The 21,154-nt window shown below is 44.2% G+C and overlaps 1 long non-coding RNA gene across 2 annotated transcripts in view; it reads right to left on the bottom strand.

The window, feature by feature from the left end:
* LOC141577150 (uncharacterized) overlaps positions 1-21,154 on the bottom strand; it is a 115,468-nt gene that overhangs the window by 59,707 nt on the left and 34,607 nt on the right. For both annotated transcript variants that reach the window (XR_012505783.1, XR_012505784.1), the window contains one exon: positions 18,932-19,055. This is a non-coding gene — a long non-coding RNA (uncharacterized LOC141577150). The remainder of the gene's footprint in view (positions 1-18,931; positions 19,056-21,154) is intronic.

Genomic DNA, 21,154 nt, shown 5'->3' with positions numbered 1-21,154 from the left:
GCACCAAGTCCACTGGATCACTCCAGCACTGGCTGTCACTCTTTCTGACCATCAGAGAGTCACTTGGCTTCACTGAGGTTAATTTTCTCTTCTGTGAAAGGCTACAGTTGCAACTAATGATGTATAGAATCTCATCATTCACAAGCCCAAAAATTAGTGAGGACTTCCCATGGGCCAGGCTCTGGAGAGATGAAAATATAGGGTCCCAGTTATATTCATGGGTAGAAGAAGTTTATGCCATAAAGACATTAATTCTTCCTATTTTGATAGACAGATTCATTGCAATTCTGATTAGAATTCCTACCAGATTTTTCATGGAATGTAACAAGTTAATTTATGGTCAAGAATAGCCAAGAAACTTCTTTAGAACCACCACTGGGGAGGGCTGGATTGGTCATTCATTTCCACTGGTCTTTCTGATGTGATGAAAACGTTTAGGATAATAATTGTTCCACAACTGTAAATATGCTAAAAGCTGCTGAATTGTACCATTTAAATGGGTGGACTTCATGGTGTGTGAACAATATCACAATAAAGCTGTTATATGAAAAAATATTTCTTGACAATTATTTTTCCCTCTATACTACTTAGTCTGCCCCACAATTTAAGAAAAACAAAAAACCAAAACAAACCAAACTGTGCCAGGAGCTCTTTAGGACTGCAATGTCCCTGGGTCTCCAACGCCTCTGGTGGTGCTGTTCCTGTTAACACACCAAGCTGGGCTGGGCTAGTTAGGGAATGTAACTGTCTTTATAAAATCGATGGTGACACGTTTCACCCTGGGAGAGGGAAGGAAGGAGGATGACACAGCCTTATGCCTTCAGCTCATTTTTAACTGAACCAAGCCCTGCTTTCAACACTGTAATCCCTCTCACTATAAAAACACATGACACCAACAAGCACCGCCATCATAACACCTGAAAGTGTTCAAGGTACTTACCTGGGGCAGAAACACTGAGGGAGGAGACAGAAGCTCGCTTGGCACTGAGGATCCCTATTCCCGACTCCACCAGTAGCTGGGCTTTACAGCCAGAGGCTCTCAGCCCAGGGAGCAGCGCAGACGCCACTGAGCTGTTCCTCAGGGAGCGGGAAAGGAAGACCAGGGCAGCCCCGGAGTCGCGGCGCAGGGAAATGGGTGGAAACGCGGGCTGCAGCCCCGCTCGGAGGCCATCCCCAGCCCCAGCCCCAGCTGCCCCGTCCGGGTCCGCAGACCCCGCCCGCCTGGGACGCAGCCCGCCCAGTTGTGGGAACGGGCCGGTGGCCGAGGAGAGGAAGCCCGGGAGGAGAGGACTCGCGGGCGAGAGAGGGGAAGGGGACGCCAGCAGCGGACTGAGGGGAGCCCGGCTGGGTGAGAGGCGGCAGGTGCACACCTGGCCCCGGGAAGCTGTGGCACTGGGGCACTGGGGCAGGTGGCGCGGGCAGAGGGGTCTGGCCCGAGCAATTCAGCTGAACACAGGCTGACTCGCGCCCTCGTGGTCTGTGACACGCGGACCGCCCTCCCGCAGCCACCTGACCCCTTTCCCGGGAGACCCCACATTGCACTTCCACAGCCAGAGGCACCGGCCCCGGGCAGGAGCTAAAGGCCTGCCGGGCGACAGAGCTGAGAAGCCTTTGGGGCTAATCCCCGGCTCGGAGATGGAGCTTCCAACCCGCCGTCCAGCTGACACCGACCGCCCATGCGCAGGAGGGCCAGCAATCCGCTCTGGGATCTGCGAGAGAAGGTGGGGCAGTGAGGGAGGGAAAAGATGGGAGGGGGAGGGGAGGAGGGAAAAAGTGGAGGGAGACAGATGGACAGGAAGGGCAGAGAGAAGGGAGGGATCTGGAAAGGGTAAGGTCCTAGCGGGGATGGAGAGAAAAAGCTTTACCTCTGGTGGCACCCTGAAGAAGGCGGCAGTCCTGCCTCTGTACCCTTCTGTAACACTTCAAGGCCCGCAGCTCAAGTTTTACCTCCCTGATCCAGCCCTCCATCCGATGCTGCTGCAGAACCCCTACGGGTATCACACCTGTTGCCCCCAAGCAGAGCAGGGTTTTATGTTGGTCTGGGAACCAAGCACCCGCAGATGTTGTCGCTCAGAACTACCTTGGGAAGAGTACATATTCCCCTTTTACACGCTGGGAAACAGGCAGGCACGATCTTTGCCTTAGCTCCACTGTCCCAGGTGTTGGGCTGGCAGGGAGCGGGGTGGTTCAAGATCAGAGCCCCAGACAGAGCAGACTGCCTGAGTGTTGGTGCATAGTCCCCATTCGTCCTGGGTAAACCACACTCCACCCTAGTGGAACCATCAAGGGCTCACAGTAGTTCCCTGGGTGTGGGAGAGCTGTCCTCATGTGAAGGAAAAGCCCAGCTGGGCTAACAAGCTAAGTCACAAATCTAAGTGTGATAAGTGTCGGTTTACTGATCTAAATTCTGCTGGGCTAACTCGTAAATCTGAAGTTTAGTGTCAGTTTACTGGGCTAACAAGCTAAGTCGTAAATCGAAGCTCAACAAGTGTCTATTACAAGTTGACAAGCATCAGTGTGCTGATTCCTTCCTTTTTGTTGCTTGAGCCTTATTGGCTAATACACCCTTACTTGTAATTAACCCTTTAAAACTTCATGTGTATGTCTTGGAGGTGGGTGCTCAGAACTTCGGAGCAGAAGCCCCTCTGAGCCCGCCGGCATAATAAATCTGAGTACGCCAACACTCCGAGTGGTGATTGTTCCTTGGCTGGCCTGTTGTTTCCATAACACTCAGTTCCAGTGCCCAGCTTGCTAGGTATATAGGAGTGCTACCAAATCCAAATTCATTCTCTTCAGTGCAGGACAGGCCAATAAGTTGGGAGACCAGGTGTTGGGGCATGGAATAGCAAGTTTCTGTAGACCTAGATGGCAAACTAATGTCCTGGAAAACCATCTCCCCAAGTCAGAATTCAGGCTCCTTTCCTACGTGCTTGGTTGTTGCAATCTTCTAGGTGTAGGAATTCCTTCTTGTTAGAATCCTTTGTTCTTGCAGTTATCTGCCTGGGTCAAATCTCTGTAAACCTTTAACAAAACAAAAGTTATTTTCTATTCTGCAATTTCTTATCTTTTTATGAATGAAAATGTGTTAAATATACTTAAAGATCAGAGCCTTCAGAATAGATTCTCCTGTATATTTCAGGCTCTAAGCAACATTGTTTTACAAGCAAGATGAAGCCTAGGAGACAGAGCATAGGGTTAAAGTCAAAGGAACAGATCTAATATGGAGTCAGATTTGTTCTGTTCTATTACCCAGGCAGAAGCCACTTGAGGATTTAAATCCCTTTAAGTTAAAAATAACTAAAACTTTAAAGGAATTTACATACATAGGTGGGAATTTGCATAGCATATATGGAAAAGCACCCAAAGGATAGTAAACAGTGGCATCTCCAGGGAGGGCTGAAAGAAGAGAGGATGAGGGAAAACTTCTTTCACTTGTGTATTTTTGTGCTCTGTTTGAATTTTTTTTAACCATTTGCATGTATTTCTTTTTCAGTTAAAAAAATGTGTAATGGAGCAAAGGAGTAACTAGCTCAGCAAATACAGCAGCCATGGAATCACTGAGTCATCAATTTTGATTTAAGCCAGGAAGCATTTATTGACTCACCTATGTGCCCAGTGCTGTTTTAAGACTTCTTTTTATAATTATTATTATTATTATTATTATTATTATTATTACTATTTTTATTATTACTATTTTTATTATTATTATTATTTTATGAATTAATAACAAGGTATCCCTCACCCCTGCCCATGGCTGGTGGAAAACCAACTGAGTTTTTATTGAGTTGTTTTCCAAGGAGTAGAGATGAGTTATAAACTGAACACATCTTCAGGGCAAAACAGTCGGAGTGGTTTTCCAGCAGGCCAGACAGCTATCAAGGGTTTTCAATAGAGGCCCCCAGAGGCTGAGAGAGAAAGCCTCGAGGACCCTACAAAAAGCTGCCCAAACTGTCTTCTCCATGGCAATACTGAAATAGGAAAAACAAATCTGACTCCATATTAGATCTGTTCCTTTGACTTTAAAAAAGCCAAGTTAATACTCTCCGGTCTTTTCATGGGTTATGATGTCACAGAGGAGATGGACAGGTCAACAAGGAACCACTCTGCCGTGATCACGGAGCCGGGGAGCGGGATGGGCGGCAACATGTGTGACGCAGTTGTAGCCGTGCCCGCGTTTCTAGGCAGGTAACCAAAGTCGCCTCGACAAGATGTCAAACACTTGTGCCCACGTCCTCATCACCTGACATGTATTAAAGAGAAATGGAAATGTATAAAAGGCCAATACCCTTGGTGGGTACACCGTCCAAAGAGCAAATTCACAGTTTGACAACTGGCCATCTCGGTTCCCTGGGCTTCATTCTTGGAGAACCTTAAAAACCACTCCTCTGTCCTTAAGAAGTGCTGCATATTTGTCCTATCTTTGGCTCAGGGATGGAGCACGTTCAAGTGAACTTTAATGTCTGCACAGATTTGACTGTCTTTCTCCAGGTTCACTTGTCCATTCTAAAGAGGCCTGAGCTAAGTCCATCCTCCGTAAGATCTATTCCCTCCAGTGACTGCTCATTGAGCCTGCAATTAAGAGCCAGCAGAACAAGAATGTCCTTAGCTAAAAAGTTCACCCACCCTTCACTGCTTTCTTAATCTCCTCTCCTGGCTAATTGCAACAGACTATCACCTCCCTCCACCAAGCTACCCAACTATGTCAGTTTGTCTCCCCAAAGAGAAGGTAAGGTCCATAAAAGAGGAAACAACTCCATAGTCACCTCTGAATTCCTAGCATAAAATACTGTTAAGAAATAGAACTATGATTATGGCTTCTTTCCTATAAAACCTTTCTGGTTATTTGATTGAGACCTTGGAAGACAGGTGTTTGCAGTCAAGTATCTTGATCCTCAAGACTCTGGAGGCCTTTTTCGGAATGGCTGCTCACTGATTCATTCAAACCACAGCTTCTCATTCCAGGAGTAGCTGTGATTCTCTGCCAGGAGTTTGTGGTTACTCTCATGCCAGAAGAGCTTTAAACTATATCCTTACTTTGGATTTGTTATTTTTCCCCTCTTCCAAAAAAATTGACTTTCCTTAATGTCTTACCTTGAGGAATTTTTTTTCATAGTTAACCCTTTAGTAAACCATGCTTCTCGGGATGGGCTTGGCTTTACATATGATCAGTCATCCAACTCCCAGTGTGAGAGGACTCGGGCTCACCTCCTACCCTCCAGTCAAGGCAACTGAAACTCAGTACAGGAGCCAACAGGCACCCCAGGGCTTCTAAGGCTCGCGTATCACCCAGAATCCCTGCTTTCTGGTTTGTCTTGGCTTCTGAGGATTTCCCCTCACTTTCTTCACAATTAGCTGTGCAGCTTGAAAGATGAAGAAGGAAGGTTTTATTTCTTAATCAGCATTTTAAGAAACTTGTGTAATGAAGGTTTTCACGAGTTTCTAGAACCCTCCATTGCCGAGACAGAAAACACACTAGATATTTTCTAAGTTTAGCTATCATGTGTATTTTTTCTTTTCTTTTGTTTTCTTAACTGCAAATAGACATTTTTTAATTAAAAAAAATAAGGCCCCAAATAGGATAGAGACTTGAAGGGGCATACAAAATTAAAGGGCAAAGACAGAAAAATGATAAATACTCTACAAGGTTAATATAATACTTACACTATGGATCAGATCAGCAATTCTCAGTAACAGCTAATTGAAATATGTCCATGAGGTAAAACGTCTCTCCTGTCAGGAGATGGCTAACAGAAAATACAATTAAAACAACAAACTAAAATTCTAGGTCTGGCGAGGTACAGAATTCTACCAGCTAAATGTGTCTTCTTCTGGAAAAGAGGGAGGCTCACCAGCTCTTTACTGTGGAGCCGGAGCCCAGGGGATGGCGGTGAACTGAGCTCTGTAAGTACCCAATAGCAAACTTGTGATGAATAAAGAGATGTGAGCTTTGATGACAGAGATGATACTACTATTCACTTGTCCTGTAAAGTATGTCTTCACGTTCAGTGATCAATACCTCGGCGTCCTCAGGGATTAAGATTATAGGAAAATTCACACCCCGGGCCCAGACCTCCTCTTTGAGCTCATGACAATGCACTTAGATGTCTCAAAGGCAACTCGAGCTCCACCTGCAAAGAGCTGACTTCACGGTGCTCCTCCCATAGCCGTCCTACCCAGGGCCCCTGGTCGGGGGGCAAGGTCTCCCTGCCTCCCCCAGCTCAGGCCCATCACTCACAGATGTGACTGGACCCCACCTTCAGGGCCCAGATTTCCTCAGTCACCGAGTCCCACCACCCACACCTGACCTACCAGGTACTCACTGCCACTCACTCAGCACTGACTGTGTGCTGGGGACCACGCTGCACACTGTGCACACGTTATCTCACTGGATCGCCACAGCAGTCCTGGGAGGTCGGTACATCACTTCTTCAATTGATTAGATAAATTGTTTACTTCCTTGAGTGCATCATCCAAAGTGACACAGCTACTCAGCCACAAAACTGGGACTGAAAACCACTTGAAAATTCTACACTCCTACACCTGGCAGCCACCCTAATCTGACTCATCACATCACCTCCTGCAGAGCCTTCTAAATGTTTCTAAGCATTCTACAAGACAAAAGTGATCTACGAGAGCACCCCACTCCCCTAATAAAAATCTGTCAATGACGGTCCACTGCCCTTAGGAGAAAGCCCCACCGGGCCTGAGCACAGCCCAATGGCCCGGCATCCGCGTTCCCTGCGCGGCCTCGCCGCCTCACCCACCACACAGATCTACACGTGCCGTGTCCAGGACAGGGATGCTGAATCCGTACAACCCGGGGCTCGTCTCATTCAAACAATGATCACCTTCTTCAGTGTTCACCCTCTTCACTGCTGACGGTCAGAAAAATATTTTCTCAGGATGAATCAATATCTTTTTTCTTACAATTTCCTGTCATTGATAATGAGCTCCATCCAAAATACAGAAGACCTAATTCTCAGTCTCCTTATCTGTAAAGTGAAAATAACAAGGAAATATATGAAGTTTTAAGTGAAATAATATACATGTGAGGCTGAGGGACAATTCCCAACATACAGTAAGCACTCAATATGTGCTTACTTAATATTAATAGGAATATATCGCATTCCAGCAACATTAACTCAATGTTTTATGGCTTTGTCCAACAGACTACAGACAAACATTTGGACGAACACCTTTGAGCAGATCAGCCCAAGCGTGCTGGGAGAGGTAAGCACTGACTCCAGTTACAGCTGCAGCCAACCAGCACTACGGGGCTGGGGCAGTTTGCTCAAACTCTTACATGTTGCTTGAGAATTTAGTTGTCATTAATGAATAAAGACAGGTGTTCTTTAGTCAAAATTCCTGAAACATATATCTTCAAAGATTGATGCAAATTTGATTTCAAGTACAAAACTCTCACTAGAAATTATTTGAAAATGATAGTCTTAGCTCCTCTGCACATCAAAAGGGCATGATCTTAATGTATCTGACTACACCAAAAGTGTTGTTTAAAGGAATTTAAGATGAAGCCATCCTAAATAGGCTCTCAGTATCATCTTCACAAAGCCCCACCCAAGGGTCTCATTTCTCACTTCCACATAGGTGTTCAGGTAGCTTAACCCGGGTCTTGGTTTCTTATAACACGGGTGTGGGAAGGGTTGTGGATAGATTTATGTAGCAAATATAAACCTAGAGTATTTGCTGTGTAGAAATCCTAGAAATAAACAAATTAATATATAGTCTTACCCTCAAGAAGCTCAGCCTTTCCATTTACAACAGCATTAAAAATAAAATGAGAGATACATTTAACAAAAATTTACAAGATTTGTACATTGAATATTTTGATGTTTCACCGAAATAATACTTAAAAGATCTACATATATGGAACACATCCCATGTTCATGGAATGGTAGACAATATTGTTAAAAATGTTAAGACTCCCCAAAGTGAGTTACAAATTCAGTGGAATCCTTATCAATATTCCAGCTGACTTCTTTGCAAAAATTGAAAAAGTGATCCCAAAATTCATATGGAAGTTCAAGGGGCCCAGGTCAGCCAAAACAATCTTGAAAAAGCAGAGCAAAGTTGGAGGACTCACTTTAAAGGGTACTAAAAAGCTATAGTACTAAGTCAGAATGGTACTGGCATAAGTTTGGATAAATAAATCTATGAGACATAATAAAAACCCAGGGGGAAAAACTTACATTTACAGTCAGTTTTCCACAAGGGTGTCAACAACACTCCATTGAAAGAATAGTCTATTCAACAAATGGTGCAGGGAGTGCTGAGTATCTGCAGGCAAAAGAATGAATCTGGAATCTGGACCCCCATATTTTAAATAAATAAAAATTAATTCAAAATTGATCACAGACAGAAACGTAAAAACTAAACCTATAAACTTTCTAAAAGAAGACACAGTATAAATCTTTGTGATCCTAGGATAGGCTTTGGTTTCCTAGATACAATACGAAGAGCACAAGTGATAGAAGAAAAAAGCAGATAAACTGGACTTCATCAAAGTTAAAACCTTTTTGTTACAAATTACATCATCAAGAAAGTGAAATGACAGGGGAAGGGGGTATATCAAGTGACAGAGTGCATGCTTAGCAAGAAAAATAAAATAAATCAATACATCTAATTACCTCCCCTGTAAAGAAATTGTTTTAATGCTTAAAAAAACTAAAGTGAAAGGACAATCTGCAGAATAGGAGAAAAATTTTGCCAAGCATGTATCTAAGAAGAGACTAGTATTCAGGGTATATAAAAAATGCTTACAACTGAACAATACAAAGAAAATCGACCCAATGTTTAAATTTGCCAAGGATTTAAATAAATACACAAATGGCCGATAAGCACATGAAAAGAAGCTCAGCATCACTAGCCAAATCAAAATCAAAATGAGTTCTCATTTTACACCCACTAGGACGGTTTTAATCAAAACATGGACAATAACAAGTGTCATTGAGGAGGCAGAGATACCTCATTTGCGGCCAGTGGAAAGGGACAATGGTGCAGCTTCTTTGGAGAATTCTGGTGTTTCCTCAAAAGGTTAGAATTATATGGCTCAGCAATTTCACTCCTACATGTAAAGTCATCCCTCAGTATTCTCGGGGGGTTGGTTTCAGGAACCCCCCACCCTGGATACCATAATCAAATGATGTTTGAGTCCCTTTACAATCAGCCATCTGGATCCATGAAGTGGAAACTACAGATATGGCGGGCCAACTGTACAGCCAACAGAATGAAAACATATTCTCACAAAAACTTGCACATCAATATTCATGGCAGTATCATTCAGAGTAGACAAAGGTTACAAACAATATCCATCCATCAATGAATGGATAAACAAAATTACCAAGAATAGGCCCACAAACTTTTGGTCATTGAATCTTTGACAAAGGAGGTGAGAACATACAATGGAGTAAAGACAGCCTCTTCAGCAAATGGTGTAGGGATAACTGGACAGCTGCATGTAAATGAATGAAGTTAGACTACTCCCTCACAGCATACACAAAAATAAATTCAAAATGGCTTAAAGACTTAAACATGTAGACAAGACACTATAAACCTCTTAGAAGAAAACATAGGCAAAATATCTGACATACATCTCAGCAATGTTCTCCTAGAGCAGTCTACTGATGCAATAGAAATACAAGCAAAAATATACAAGTGGGATGTAATTAAACTTACAAGGTTTTGCACAGCAAAGGAAACAGTAAGCAAAACTAAAAGACAACCTATGGAATGGGAGAAAATAGTTGCAATAAATGAGACTGACAAGGGCTTAATTCCCAGAATATATAACACCTTTTACACTTGATAAGAAAGAAAAACAAACAATTCAATTCAAAAATGGGCAGAAGGCCTAAAGAAGCTTTTCTCCAATGAAGACATACAAATGGCCAATAGGCACATGAAAAAGTGCTCAATATCATTATCAGAGAAATGCAAATCAAAACTGCAATCAAATATCACATCTCACCAGTCAGAATAGCCATCATTCAGAAGTTCACAAACAATAAATGCTGGAGACGCTGTGGAAAATAGGGAACCCTCCTACACTGTGGTTGCAGTTTGGTGGAGCCATTGTGGAAAACAGTACAGAGGTTCCTCAAAAGACAAAACATTGACCTCCCATATGACCCAGCAATCCCACTCCTGGGCATATATCCAGAAGGAACCGTAATTCAAAATGATACCTACACCCCAATATTCAGAGCAGCACTATTTACAATAGCAAGACATGGAAACAACCTAAATGTCCACTGACAGATGACTGGATAAAGAGGTTGTAGTATATTTGTACAATAGACTACTATTCAGCCATAAAAAAATAATAAAATAATGCCATTTGTAGAAACATGAATGGACGTGGAGAATGTCATTTTAAGTGAAGTAAGCCAGAAAGAGAAAGAAAAATACCATATGAGATCGCTCACATGTGGAATCTAAAAAAACAAACAAACAAAAAGATAAACTTATCTACAGAACAGAAACAGACACACAGACATAGAAACCAAACTATGGTTACCAGAGGGGAGAGGGTGTGGGAAGAAATAAATTGGGAGTTCAAGATTTGCAGATACTGTATGTATAGAGTAAACCGCAAGTTTATACTGTATAGCACAGGAGAATATATTTAATAACTTATAGTAACTTATGTTGAAAAAGAATATGAAAATGAATACATGTATGTTCCTATATAAATGAAGTGTTGTGCTGTACACAAGAAACTGATGCAAAATTATAAACTGATGCAACATTATAAACTGACTAGAATTCAATGAAAATATTTTTAAATAGAGAAAAAACGAAAAAAAAAAGAAAAAGGATATTATAAAACCAAAAGAATAAAGTACTGACTGAGGCTACAACATGGATGAACCTTGAAAGTTTATACTAAAATAAGCCAGACACAAAAGGGCAAACAGTGCCCTTTTAGGTGAACTGTATCTAAGCCTTTATTGTACTATTCCAGTAAATTTTCTGGAAGTTTGAACTCTCAAAATCAAAATAAAATGTATTATTCATTAAAAACCTAAAATGATTCCTCACAGGAGGGCTTTAATTATTAAATGCAGAAATGCATGTAAAGATCCTGGAACAACACTTTGCACGTCCACACACAGTCACTGCTGTCACTGCCACTCAGAGGGTGGTGCCAGCGCTGATGAGGGCTGCCTCCAGTTGCTCCCCTGCAGACAGGAGTGAGGGCCTGGGCTCTGACAGGAAGGGTGACCGGGAACATGGGTTAGACAGAGCCACGCCCCAGACTTTGTATTACCCAACTTTCTTATACAAACTGCTCCATGTAACATAAACACGCTACAGGGATGTATCTTATGACACAGGGAATATAGCCAATGTTTTACAATAACTATAAATGGAGCATAACAATAAAAATTGTGCAACTATTGTACACCTGAAGCTTATCATATTGTAAATCAGCTATACTTTTATAAAGTGTTAAAAAATAATTTTAAAATGTTATCACTTCAGTATTCAATTCGGTTTTTAAGTAACTAATAAACAGCTTAGAATGTATAAAACATTTAAGTGTGATAAGTTTGTTTACATATTTATTTACTTTCAGCCTCCTGCTAAAAGAGAAATTAAACAATTTTTAACACAGCTTAACAACCATAACAACAAAAAGACAAAAGTTAGAGTGAAAAGAAAATGGAGATTCAATACTTAAATGAAACCAGGGGGAAGTAAACTCATAAAAACGAATGCCATGAAGTCAGGGTAAGTGTTAAAGGCCGACTAGAAATTCAGCCGTAAGATTCTTGGCAGCTAAAGCAAAAAGTAAAAGATGATGGCGCGGGTGGTAGAGCTCAGTGGTAGAGCGTGTTCTTAGCGTGCACGGGGTCCCGGGTTAAACCGCCAGGGCCTCCTCTAACAGATAAATACACCTAATTACCTACCCCCCCAAAAGAGCCCCAATGAAAAGAAAAAGAGAAATTTCTTTCCTAAGAAAACCTGATGTTAAATTTAGATAAAATACTTGAAAAAAAAAGAAAGAAAAATAGAAAAAGATGAGTGACACAAGCGATAATGCCCGTGAGATAAATCTACGGTGGCTGCTGGCACGTCCTCATGTCCCACGTGGGAAAATCTGAAACATCCTTCTCAACACTCAGAGTCATCCTCAGCCCACCCCACCCCTCTCCCTGTTAAATGCAGGAGCACAGGCAGGGCCCGGCCTTTGCTCTCTCTGTGTCAACACAGTGAGACAGGATGGAAGGGGCCAGAGCACAGCCATTCAATGAAGGCCACAGCAATTAACATCAAAATGGTGAAGGATTCAACCCCCAGTAGGCCTTGAGGCTCAGGATGAAGAGATTTTACTTCTAGCAGATCTTGAGCTTCATTATACACCCGTTGTAATAGTAACATGGTGAATAACACGCCCCAAGGCACCATGGCCATCCCAAGGCTAGCCACAAAAGGTCACAGTGTGGGAAATGGCCAACTCCCTGGGAATCCCAGCCCCCTGCCCTTAGGCTGCTCCTTCTATTTATTAGCATATAAAACAACCAAGCCCATGAAAACCAGCAACACAGCGCCACCTCGCGGTCATCACTCTCTCTCCCTCTTCGGAGAAGGCCCACACTTTGTGGAGTGTGTACCTACTTTTAATCTGAGCACCCAACCCCCACACCTCGTGGCATTTCTCCTGCCTTCCAATGTGTCTCTGTGAATAAATCTACCTTTACTCAACAGTGGCTTGCTCTTGAAACCTTTCCTGCATGAAGCCAAGGACCCACGTCTGGTGGGGCACATTCCAGGGGCTCAACCAAAGCCTGGGACACAGCCCTTCCCATGCCCCACTTATGTTTTCTTGTATCAACAGGACTGGGATGTGAAGGGAGTTCTGAGGCCCCAGCTAAGGGACAGAAGTAGCCCCCAGGACAAAAATGGCGGGCAGCCCCTCCCCCAGCAGGGGCCCTGAGGTCAGCCCGGTTCTCTGTGGTTCTCTGTTGTGCTGACTCCCCAGCCAGAGAGCGTTCTCCTAGGCCTGTCCCCACAAAACCCTTCTCTCCAAAATGCAAGCACATCATGTCACAGTCCTCTTATTCAACCAGGAAATTTTCAGCCCACTTTTTCCTTCCCTAGTAAAGAATCTATCTGTCCCCCCTCCCATCCCACCACTTCTTTCTTTGTGAGAACTCTGTACTCCCCATACACCATCCTGAACGCAGGTGCCTTGCTGGCTGGGACCGAGATGTTTCAGTCTCACACAGCCTGCATCCTTTCACTTTCCCCTTTCTACCTTAAAAAGCCTTTCCTGAGTCTCCCACCCCTCTGATTCTGAACTTCACAAAGTGCTGAGGTTGCATGCAGTCACTGTGTGCAAACCTCCCAGGTTTTGACTAGGTTTCCTTCACAAGATCTTCATTTAGGAGCTTCATCAAGAAGTTTAAAGAGTCTTTTCTTACATCGGAGTGGAGGAGCCTGCATAAAATTTAAATGGCCTTGAAGAGAGAGTTAACCAGGGACAGAGAGGTCATAGGTCTTAGTCAACAGTGTCACGAGGCAAAATGTTCTTCGAAGGCTCAGCGTGGCTTCTGAACACGGAGTCGGGAGGGAGGAGGTGCCAGGCTGTGAGTGGGATGAGTGACACTGCGTAAGCTACCCCAGCTGGGGAATTATTGGATTTTGTTCTAGTTTTCCAAAGAATTTCTTACCATCTTTTCTCTTATTGTTACATACCATTTCCTACGGATTAAGAAAATCAATGTCAGTCATTTGGGCCACTTGGTAGAAGCTACACGATGCCATTCACAGGGCTGGGATGTAACAGCCACACCAGTCTATGTTGAAAGACCAGTGGGGGTATTTCCAAGGTAATCACGGGCATGCAGCAAACTCCCCAGCTTCAATTACCTCATCTCAAAATTGGGGCCAATAAAACTACCAAGCAAAGTGCGTGATGATTATGGCCGACATCTGTTTACTAGGTAAGTGCCCGTGACAGCTGACACTGGATTAAGAATGAATATGATCAACGAGGCACAGTCAGCCTGGTTACATGCACCCTGCCTTCATGCCTTGGTGCAGGAGCGGAGTTTGTTTAGCTGAAATGAACGCCCCCAGAGCAGCCCCGAAGGGAAAACTCCCAGCTCTGCACGGCGAGGCGTGTTCCTTTCCTTCTCTGAGCTGATAACAGTTTACAGTCGTCTGTTTTTACATTTATCCCTTTAGTACCTGCCTCCCCTCCGGAGTTTTTGCTTAAGCAGAACAGGTCCAGGTTTGTGTTGCTGCCTGCCGGATATTCTGGGCTGGGAGACAGGCGACTCCACGTCTGGCTCTGGTGCTGAACGGAGAGGGCAGAAAGCCCAGGGGCCCATGCTGAACAGAGGCCCCTGCACCCAAAATTATGGTCTGACTTTGGGCAAATTACACCGTCTTCTTTACCCTAAGATTCCTCATCTGTTCATGAAAATAACTGCCCATGGCACGTAGAGTTTCAAGGATTAAAGGAAATCACCAAATTCACAACCTATTCAAGGGGCTACCAGTACGTCCTCAACAGGCACATGCTACCTTTACGGCTGTAACACACGCTAAGCGGGGCGGAAGGACACAGTGAACACTGCTAAGTGCCTGTTAAGTGTTTCATGTGTGTTATACTACTGTTTAAACTTACAACAAACCCAGGAAGAAACGAATATTATAATGCATATTTCACAGATTCACCAACAGTTTAATGGAGGTTACACTCTAGTCCAAGGTCCTTTGGTGAGGAAATGGCGATTTAAAGCTGAATCTGAGCCCAGGCCTGTTCTACACCTCTCTCCAATCCACCTCACCACTTGCCTATGAAATCCACCTGTCCAATACACGTTTGCACAGGTCAGCTCTTAAATGCAAAGTGTGCCACCGTTTGTCAATATTTGTTAATTACCATAAAGTGCTCTCAGAAACCGCTACAGAAAAGACAGGTTGACCCACATCCCTGCCAACAAAGAAGAGATATTCTGCCTTGCGTTCTCCTGTAATGTGCAGAAACCCTTCCCTACACCACCAAATTCAAATGTATGCTTCCTCCATGTTTATGTTTGCACACGGCTTATTAAAGTAGAAGGTACCTGCAGTAATTCCATCTCGTTTCCTTTGCAAGTTTCCAGATTATCCACAATCAGTCTGTGAATGAAAATACTACAATGTGAATTAAAATACTACAACAATGTCAGTAAACAAAGAATGCTGAAACCAAGTCATCAAGGCTGCCGCCACCCCCCAGTGCGGACAGACCTGAAGCCCAGCCTCTACAGCCACTCACAATGCTGCCCTCTGTACAGACTGAGAATAAGAAGACAGGATATTTGCCCTAGATAGCTAGGTGCTTGTCTAAAGAATGAATCCAGTGCGGTCAAATGATACATACAAAGGCACTAAATTCTTTAACTTGAGATGCCTGGATTTCTTTAGATAACAAGCAAACTTTTATTGTTCCAACTCCCTGGTCTTTGTTGTAAAGCTCCTATATAATCCTAGTTCCTCCCCTACTTCTTGGGAGCAGTCCCTCAGACAGATTTGAAGGCTGTCATCCCGCCTCGAGTCCTCCCGCCTAATAAAGTGTAACTCTAAACTTTCAGGCTACACATTTCTTTCAGTCGACAAGTCCCAGAATAGACACAACTCATCAATTCTGTAATGGAACACACTGGATCAGGAACCAAAAGCGTGTTCTAGTCCAGAAAAACTACGGGTCCCTCTTTCTTTCTGTCATTATACAATCCCACCAGAACTCATTAATTTGCTGTCTGCTCATCTGGCAACCAAACTCAGAGAAGAGTCAACTCAGCAGAGTGCTCTACTCGGGAGAACACCCCGCAGCAGCACTGCAGGCTACCTGCCCTCCCGCACGCTCTGCGGACCCCTAGTGTCCTCCGTGGAGACCAGGCCAACAGAGGTGTTCCCAACAGCTGCAAAGTCCCACAGATTAAATAAAAGCATTATATTTTCTACGATATGTTATGTATATTACCATCTCTGAAAACAGCTTTGCCAGAAACCCAAATTTTCCACATTAATCTGCATAGGCAATTCTGGCCCCCAAGGGAAAACAAGTCTTATGACGATGCTAAGGCCTCCAAAGTCCTCTCCAGGACCATCAATCTAACTGCCTGCAGGCCTGCAGCTGCAGGCGGCTACATGTCTGTTTTTAAAGCAACCCCTTCCTGCCCTCGGGCGCTACACAGTCCCTCTATGCCCTCCCATCTCAGGGTAAGAGCAGCCGCTACAGAACCTAACAGGGCAGCACTGACAGGACTGGACACAGAGGATCAGAGCTAAACTAAGCCTTCTGGTGACACGAGCTTGTCACTGTGTCATTTTACAGATGAAGTTATATATAGAGAGTTGGGGTGATCTTGCTCAAAGTCACACAGCTAATAAGTGGCAAAGTCTATAACTCAGCTCCACCGTCTGGCGTGACGCTCCAGCTGGGACACCCACAGGGTTCTCTTGTGCCTGCCTGACCAGTCCTTTACTGTCAATCATAACCCACCACAGTGTCTGACCCTAGCCTGACTTTTCAGCCTCTTCTCCCTCTAGTTTCTCAGGAACAAGGCTGCTCGGGCCACTGTGTGACTTCCGGCTCCCCAAACCCTCAGTGCTCAGGGTGGTCTTGCCTGTGCAACCAGCACCCTGCTCAGAGGCTCTTCCTCCCCTGCAGGAGGATGTTTCCACTCTCCGCAGGGACACCCCCTCAGGGAAGCGCTCTTCTCCCCCTCAGCACGGCAGGTGTCCCAGGCCACATCCCTAGCTGCCCCATTAGGACTGCCTGTGCCCAGGTCTGCTAGTCAGACCAGCAGCCTCAGAGCCAGGGATTATGCCTGGGTCTCCCTGCAAATCTACTGCCCGCCTCACAGCCCCCAGCCAGTAGGTCACCTGGAAGTCACAGCAAGTGCCCGACCCAATCCCGAAATCTCTTCATTTGCCAGCACCGCTGATGACTGGTCTCCAAAGTTTGGTCAGTTTCACACAAAACAGCAGCTTCCACTGAAGCTGAGGGTTTTCACTTCTGCTCCCCATCCTTAATGGAAACGTCAAGGGAAACCAAAAGACCTTTTCTCAACCCTTTTCTGATGACACATTCCCACCCACAATACTCACATGCTCAAGAGCTTTGGGTCCACGTGATTTTGTTTCCCTTATGCTAAGTGGCTCAAAACACTGCAGGATTCTTTCTCTTTTGAGAGTATTTGTTTGTACTGAGTTTATTGACTTTAATCTCTTTTTGTCTCTCTCTTAAGTGTCCCTAGCAGTTGCCACTACTTACTCCCTTCAGCAGCCTCCCTCCCATCATCTAGTCTAGGAAATCATCTGTGATGAGGGGCCCGGGGGCAGTCACAGAAGATGGAACAAAGGTAAAGAGAGGCTACATAATTTGCCCGAGAAGATCAGCTTCAAGCCCCAAAATTGTGTGTCACGTCCCTCTGTTTAACACTTATGCTAAACTAGTTAACTTTTTGTAGATTATGGTTATAAACAAATGAGGTATCAAAATACATAGAAGGACACACATCAACTCTAAGATGTTTATTAACTCCACTATTTTGTTTCTATTTATTTTATTTCTATTAAAAAATATTAGGAACCTCTGCAGTCAATATAACAAAATGTTAATGGGTGTTAAATCCAGAATATAGAGGCGTATGTGCATCATTACTCATAAGTATTTGTATGCTAACAAGACAAAATTACTTGAACGTCTCTCTCCCCTCCCCCTACTCGCTACTGGCTCTCACCTGAGCTCCCAGACCACACATTTAACAGCCTTTCACTTTATCCACAGCTGAACTCATCAGGGTTCCCCCAAAGCTCCCTCTGCAGCTTTCCCTCCTCAGAGCACAGCAGGACCATCATTTACCTCATTAATCCACCCAGAAACCTGGGCCTTACTCCATCCTACCTTCACAGACATCATTCATCCTTTCCTTTTTACCATCTAAACATGCCTAAAATCTGTTCGTTTTTTCCCGGTGACTGTCCCACTGACTGTCCCACCGCTCAGGTAGAAGCCACCAACACTGCCCACCTGGACTCACGAGTCTCCCAAGTGGCCTTCCAGCTGCTCTCCCCTACTTGAGACAAATTGGATTTTGTCACTCCCGTTCTTTTATGACTCTTTTCAAACCTAGTGTTCTTAGAAGAAACTCCAAGTTCTTCACATGGTGAAGGTGTTTGCCATGAAACTGTTCAGCTCAGGGAGGGCAGGACCCCCCTCCTCCTTGGCCCTCCTCTTTCCCTAAGCCCCGCCCTCTCCCTCGGCCCCGCCCTCTGGCACAGCGCTGGCTCAGGAGGACCTGCTGAGCTACACCAGCCTGTATTCTAACCCTGGTGTTCAATTCTTAGCAAATTGCTTCACTTATCCATACAAATCCAAGGTAGATTAGAAAGATTTTAGATGTTGAGCTAGACTATTGATTTGGGGATTTTGCACTAGCAACCTGCAATTACATGTTCTAATGATTCTGTCTTCTTAAAACCACACCCAGATTTAAGGAGTTATTTGTGGAATGTCTTCGGAGTAAAAGGGCCTGTACTTTTACAGACTTTATGTTGTATAACATGAACAACCCGGACAGGGTCACAAATGGAACTGCCTCACAAGTGACAGAAGACAGGTGAGAGGCACAAAGCAACAGGTCGCAAAGACGGTAAGAGCAAATTTGTTTTGCCAACCCCCCCAAAAATGCCTGAAAGAACCAAAAATTCTGAATTTTGAAAGTAAAAGATTATCATATAGTGAAATAAAATAAATAATCCTCTTCATCAGGGTTTCAAGATCTGACTCCAGATTTTTTAGCAGGCCGTACTGAATCCTAGCACAGAAAAATCAGATGGACTAGTGGTGAGTAAGTTCCAGGAAAACTGCAGTAATTCCTCCACTTGTGTAAGGACATACACTCACCTGCCAAAGGTGAATGTAGACTGCATTCTGGAGAAATTCGGAAGCTTCCAGGCTCCGCTTCTGGATGCCGAGGACACGCACAGCTTGGAAGCATGCTTCTAACTCAGTCACCGGAATTCTTACACTGCAGGGGGAAAAGGAGGCCCTCAGTCGATAGCAGAGATGTTCCTGTCGTGTATCACAGGCCGTGCCTCAGGGACTCAGTGCCCTGCAGCAGCCCGGCCCCAGGCGAGGACCCGAAGCTTAGCCCACCGAAGCAGGAGGTGCACTGTGCTTGAGAAAGCCCATCCCCGATGGGGGCAAGAGTGGCTGGTGGGGTTGAGTGAACATATAAATGCCCACAGAAATATGCCTGCATTCATTCAAGTGATACAAGCAACAGTAGCAGGCTATTTAACAAAATTTCAAATTTCAGTGTAAATTTTGCCATTCCTTTCCGCTTGTCCCCTGCACTCTGAAACAGGCTTAGGCTCTCTCACACCTGCAGCTCTGAAGCAATAGTTGTGAAGTCATTTTACTTTGCTGCAAGTGTCCTCGGTCCCCTTTTAACTGTGTCTGTCCTCTCTTAACACAGTCGGATATCTTCCTGGATCTCTACATGAGTTCCTTTCTCCTCCTCCTCAGATCCTGAGATAAAGGACAAGTGAAGGCACATGACCAGAAAAGGCACTGTGGACTTGACTGAAATCCACAGTGACCCCCTAGGTGAGTGCTGCCCACCCCTTACATTCGATTTTCAAGGTTCTGCACAGGGTGACATCCAGCCCAGAGAGGTGGCCCAGGCCCATTGGAAGCTACGTGGCTTGGGCACGGGGACAGGTGCAGGAGCTGATTCCAAGGTCAGGCCCCTCCCCACCTCTGCTCCCTTCTCTCCCGAGGCCCCGCTGCCAAGCACTCAGGCTCCGTGATCTTATGTCCTTCTCTTCTACTCTACTCCAAACCCTTTTCCTTTTCCTTTTTTCCCTAATTATCCCCAGCTGGAGTGATTTTTCAATCACAGTATCTGAAAAAATTTCCTGCAGCCGAAAATGAGGTCTCAAGAAGTCAAAGCACATATGCTACTTCCTGAAGAGTGCCGCTGGCTAGGGGGACCCTCACCAACACTCACGTGGCATCAGACATGTTTCAGGGTCGGCCACCCACAACAAGAGTGTGCTGTGACCCCTGTGCCCGCACAGCATCTCTGCTCACAAAAATATAGTTGGCCCACTTATCGGTTATTAAGAAGCAAAAATACAAAATTGCCCATGTTTCTTACTAAAATTATCTATGAAGCAGAAAAGGGAATTGTAATAGAAAAGAACAATTTTGACCCCATGTTAGGTCTGTTCCTTTGGCTTTAAACCTGTGCCCTGTTTTCTAGGCTCAGACTTGCTAGCTCTGCACCATTTGTAAAAGAAAGTTGCCTTTAGACTGAAATATCCAGGACAGCCTATTCTCCTGGCCGTGATCTTGAAGGATGCTAACTAATCTGCACTTTTGTAGAGATGGCAAGTTGCAAAATAGAGAATAACCTTTGTTTTTTTTTTTGGAGTTTTCACAGGGGCAACATGATTTGATCCGCATGGACAGCTGCAAGAACAGCGGATTCAAAGGACAAGCAATTCATACAGCAAGAAGTTTCCAACAACCAATCAAAATCCCGCCCCTTTTTAGTATAAAAGAAGACTCAATTCTGACTTGTGGAAGATGATTCTCCAGGACATCAGTCTGCCATCTTCTGGATCTGCCAGCTTTGCAAATAAAGTCACTATTCCTTGCTCCAACACCTCATCTCCCGGTTTATTGGCCTGTCATTTGGTGAGCAGAATGAGTTTGGACTCGGTAACAAAATGACTGCATTGGAGGTAGTATGTCTCCACTGTTTCCTCGTTTCCAATATGTAACATGCACATTACTTATGATCTAGTGCAAATAATTCATCAAAGACAACCACGAAAAGAAACTATACTCACCCAGCTATCAACACTGAACAAAAAACCTGTCAATTTTATATGCTGTTTAAGAACACAACCGAAAAACCTAACGTAGGGAGTTGATTCCACGGAAATAAAATTATTTCTACTCCTTCAAAACTTTTTCTTTTCTTTTCTATTTTATTTTGTTTTGCTTATTGAAAAGAAAATAAAAGTCAGATCATTTTATTTCACGTATTTTTGTTATAGCTACATACTTTAAATACTACAGAGACATAAATTGCAATAAAAAATTGTTCATATATTA

This window comes from Camelus bactrianus, chromosome 3 (genome assembly GCF_048773025.1).
Source record: "Camelus bactrianus isolate YW-2024 breed Bactrian camel chromosome 3, ASM4877302v1, whole genome shotgun sequence".
Taxonomy (NCBI): domain Eukaryota; kingdom Metazoa; phylum Chordata; class Mammalia; order Artiodactyla; family Camelidae; genus Camelus; species Camelus bactrianus.
The sequence above is the reverse complement of the archived record's forward strand: the minus strand, read 5'-3'. Positions and strand labels throughout refer to the sequence as shown.